This window comes from Pagrus major, chromosome 18 (assembly GCF_040436345.1).
Source record: "Pagrus major chromosome 18, Pma_NU_1.0".
Taxonomy (NCBI): domain Eukaryota; kingdom Metazoa; phylum Chordata; class Actinopteri; order Spariformes; family Sparidae; genus Pagrus; species Pagrus major.
Window position 1 is genome coordinate 3,813,953 of NC_133232.1, and position 5,221 is coordinate 3,819,173.

Below are 5,221 nucleotides of genomic sequence, written 5' to 3' on the forward strand. Positions count from 1 at the left end.
AGATCGTGCTTTTGTGTGCAATGGGAATGTGTACACTTGGCATTTACACCCTGGTCAATTGACTCTGCAGTAGACACAGGTTTCATCACCTCGGCTCGGCTTTGATCTAAACACCTGTAGGAACCTCTGTCCATCGCCTCTGCATTAGCTTGAGGCTTTGTTGTTCTTGTTAACCCTTTTCATCTGGATGAAGAAGATTTACATGAAGGAGGCGCCTTTCAGGCACATCTTATCTCCTGGCAGAGAGGACAGTGCCTCTCTGGACCATAAAGACTTCAAACGAGGACAGTTTTAATTAATTTACAACTAAACTCCCATTTCTGAACTCTCTTTCCCCTTTGAACAGAACCTCCTCACACAGGTCATGAAGTTACCTGTGACAGTTCACCAGGAGGGACGAACGAATGTCTTCAGAATGTGTTAATACAATGTCTTTACATTTGCAGATTAAGTAACACGCCTGATCACTTTCTACCTATTTCTCTCTCTGTCTCTACGACTTCTGATCCACAAACTACCACAGAGTGGACATCGGACACCTTCTGACGTGTTTTTCCATGCTGTTACTCTGTCTTTTTTTAATTTACGACTTATGCCTGGTACCTTATCTGCTCACATTCCAAACCAAATGGTCTCTGTATTCTTCCAGATTTCAGACCATTTCTAATTAACCATTAAGTCAGTATCTCACAATCTTAATTCTAACACATTAAGAAACAGTAAGAGAAGCTCATAAAACTGATCTTTTCCCCGTTTCTCTACGATTAAGATTGACTGAAATCAAGTTTAATGTTTAAATGTGTCTTGTGTTTGGTGGAACCACAGTGCCCTCCAGTGGTGAGTCCTGATACAGTTGGACGAGAAATATTCTGTTTAATATGTTCATGGTTATAACCAGTAAATGACTCTGATATATCTTTGTTTTAACAAGTATTAAGCTGAATATGTATAATTAATGTTTAATCACGTCATAATCCTTGTCATGATAGACAAAGTACATCTATTGAGCCATGGTGAGAAACTGAGAAGGTGAAGCACGGTTTAGTTCAGTGAGTTTCTGTGAATCTTCACACCTCCACTAAATCTTGGAGATAAAAGCCGGTAAGCCCCGCCTAGACACGCCTCGATTTGCAAGTAATAAAACGGAGAGATCACGTCTCTCGGTTCAGTTTTTTTTGTTTAGTTTTGTTTACAGGTTTAGGTTTAGTTTAGTTTTTGTTTTGTTTTTAAAAGTTTTGTTTAAGTTTTTCTTTTGTAACTTATTTTGAAGCTCTTCACTTTACTTTGAAACACGCTCCAAGACAGCGATCTCATCAGAAGTGCTCACGCGTTGATTTTTCTCATTTTATATTTTTCGCAGTATTGATTAGCTTCTTTTATTAAGTTTGTACCAGAACGAAGTTCTGTTTTAATTTGTTTTATACCGTTAAGTATCGTAACCCGCTTTTGAAGAAGTGAACTTAATTTAGATTATCTTGCATTAACTAACAACGGAAGATTCGCCTGATCAACGTATCGACCTCAGTTATTTTATTCAAGAAGTTAAATCTAGTTTACAAAGTCAGAGCCTGAAAACCACTCGAAGAAACGAAGAAGAACATCTTTATCACAATCATCATCACGACTACAGCAACTTGCTGTGTCCGAGACCGTGCAAGCGGTTTCCAACGAAAGACAGACTCTGTGACAAGCCCCCAGCGCTCGCTAGCGGTACCATCCCGCTGGGCATTGAGCCAAGATCTGCACCGGATCGGTACGGGACCAGCTGCCCTCTTCCTAAGACAAATGTAGCCCAGGCTTCATAAGCTAAAAAAAAAAAGAGTAAAGAAAAAAAAAGCAGTAAAAGTCCGTTTTATGTAGTGTGAATGAGTGTGTGAGAGAGTAGCTGGCATTTATGGGGTTAACTTCGCCGTACGGAGCACAGAGAGCGGTGCGTAATGACGTCACGGGCCGATCGCGTTGCAGTTGCGCACAGCACTCTGGGAGATGGGTAGATCGGGAGGAGAAGCCATCGCTGTCCGGCTGCAGGAGGAACGCTCTGCCTGAGAGAAATATCCAGAAGTGGTCAAAACGGAGTGAAATGGTCAAAATCCACCGCGAGTCGAACCCAAAGAGTTCTCGGTCGATGATACAAGCTCGGCGGTGAGTTAAATGTGCATTTTGACGACAGTGGTGTCGAGTAAAAGTAGTGCTAGCCGCCATGCTAATGTAGCTGCTAAGTCGCTAATGTAATGTTACGTGTGTGTGTGTGTGTGTGTGTGAAGCGTGTGTACGAAGAGCGTGTAGCCGTGTGTGTACCTGCACCAGGTGTGTGTGTGTATTGTGTGAATGGTTAAAAAGGAGGGAGAAACTCATCTTTTCATCATTTTGTCCAGAGAATTGATGCTAAAAAGGTTTATTTGACGATTTTCATTTGATTTATACTGGAATTACACTGGTAAAAATAGACCTATAAGGAAAAAATGATAAAATATATTTTTTATTAAAAATAAATATTTTTTGTTATTTAAATTAAAATATAGGTCATATTTATGTTATTTATTTTAACTAAGAAGCTATGACTAATAGCAGTTTAAGTTGTAATTGAATGAATGTAACCTGTTCTACAGGTCAGGTTTTTTGAGAAGATATGATTTGGTGAAACTTGATGTCGAAGGAGAAGGCATCAGACACCGTCGTCGGCGAGCGATAGAGAAGAGGATACAGCACTGGATAGCCACCAGGCGGCTTCCAGACCCCTGTGGGATCAACGGATCCAGGGATTCAACTGGCGAGCTGGAACAGAGGATTTCGGAACACCTGAACTTACCTTCCTAAACCTGCAGAGTGGTAGGACAGTGAACACACAACGATTAAAGGGCCCCAACGAATAAACACTGAGCTCATATAAGGAAAAAAGAGATTACACAGACTGAACAGCACCATTTGTTTTCTTTTATTTCGCGCGCTTTTATTATTTTTCATATTGTTGAATAAAAACTGTTGTCATACTGTTCTTATTATTGTTGACAATACAACTTTGAAATTAAATCTTGTGTGAGTGTACTCAATGTTGATGTTCCACACTGGGCTCCATGAACGTTACCTTGACTTCTGAAAACTGGTCCAAACAGAACTGAAACTAAAAATTAGTACACGTGACCCCATTTGGCAAAGAGGTGTTACAGTGTAAAAGTGGCGAGCTAGCCAGGAGCCCAGAGTAGGTGACATCAATATTGCTTCATTGAAACATGGACTTTATCCAGGGAACAAGTGTCAAAATACCCAACGCAGTCATTGTTGATGGTATAACCGAATTAGTTCAGGATGAAGAAGTGATCGACTTCCTTAAGAAGTACGGCGCCATTCAGCGCACTGTTTTAGTTGATGATGAGTCTTCCGAGTTTTACAAAAACCTGATCGTCGAGTACTCCAGTGGCTCAGCTGTAGAAGCTTTGCAGCCACTCTTGCCATACAGACACACATCAAAGAGCGATCCCAATGTTGTGTACAATGTTGAGGCTTTAAGTAGTGTCTACACTTCCAAGTTAGGTAGCAGTGCTACTAAAACTTACCTGACAGAGCTAAAAGAGCTAGCAAAGCTAAGCGGCAAAGACTACGAAACAATCTTAAAAGCAATGATGACGCAGATCAGTAGTGACGTTGAGAGCATGCAATCTGCAGACGAACTGTCACCGTTAGCACTCAGCGAGACCCCCGTGGAGTCCCCACAGCCCACCGGTTCTTTTCCAGGTCCACCTCAAAGTGGCGGTGGTGACAACCGTGCTATGTCAGCACCAGTTCTTGATGAAAGACGCGTTCCATCCCTTTCCGCGAGTGATGTGAATCCGCCAGAGGTTCAGAAAGTCGTGGTTGAACACATTGTGAGGAGGGAGGACACAAGTTCTTTCTCGTCTTTTCCCGTGCGACTTCGCTCGTTTTCCGGGAAAATTCCCAGGCCTAATAGTGAAGTAGACTACGAAACTTGGCGCTCGCACATTGAACTCCTTTTGAACGATCCCAGCATGTCTCCGCTTCAAGTGTCTCGAAGAATCTTAGAGAGTTTGCTTTCTCCTGCAGCCGACGTGGTAAAAGGGTTGTGCTCCAATTCACTGCCCTCCGCTTATTTGCAACTTCTAGATTCTGCGTTCGGTGCGGTCGAAGATGGCGAAGAGCTGTTTGCTCAATTCATGAGTACTCTCCAGGATCCCGGCGAAAAGCCATCAGCTTACCTGCAACGGTTGCAGCTCGCGCTTAATCAGGCCGTTAAAAGAGGGGGGGTTGCGCCAGGGGAAGTAGGTAAGCACCTCCTCAAGCAGTTTTGCAGAGGGTGCTGGGATGCTGCTCTGCTCTCCAGTTTACAACTCGAGCAGAAGAAAAATTCCCCACCTCCATTTTCAGAGCTTCTGCTAGTCCTTCGTACTGAGGAAGACAGACAGGCAGCTAAGGCTAGTCGCATGAGAAGGCATGTAGGTTCCACAAAGCAGAGAGTTCAGCTCCAATCACAAAGCAGCTGTAGTTTTGAGCCAACAGAGAACCCAGATACCCAACCCAGTGCCATTGATGAGCTTAGGAAGCAGGTAGCTAGCATCCAGAGTCAGCTAACCACCTTAGTGTCTCAGAAAAAGTCAAAGAGGTTCAGTGATAGGGGTGCTACAGGAAAAACACAGGACAGAGAGTTAGCATCACACAGTACAGAGCCAGACATTTCAAAGCAACCAAGAAAGAACTACACAAACAAACCCAGACCTTGGTACTGCTTTAATTGCGGGGAGGACGGACACATATCGACATTTTGCACCAATGACCCAAACCCGACTTTAGTGACTGAAAAGAGAAGACGGTTAGAGGACAGACAGCGGGTGTGGGAACGACAGAACCACCCTGACTTACCTTTAAACTAGACTCAGTCTCTGTCGTGGAGCAGACAGGGGCTGCCGAGAAGCAACCACGCTCCTCAAAGCAACGTAAGGTTCAAAAGTGTACCATTTCCGAACACTCTAAAAGAAGCCACTCTTTCAAGCTTCCTTCTGGGTTGGTAGGTACCAGAAGCACAGCTGAGGTGACCATCAACGGTAAGAAAGTTAACTGTCTCCTTGATACGGGTTCACAGGTCACCACCGTTCCCCATTCGTTTTATGAAAAGCACTTAGCCGAACAAGAAATCAGACCCTTGCACGATCTCCTTGAGGTAGAGGGAGCAAACGGGCAAACCGTGCCCTACCTAGGCTACATTGAGATG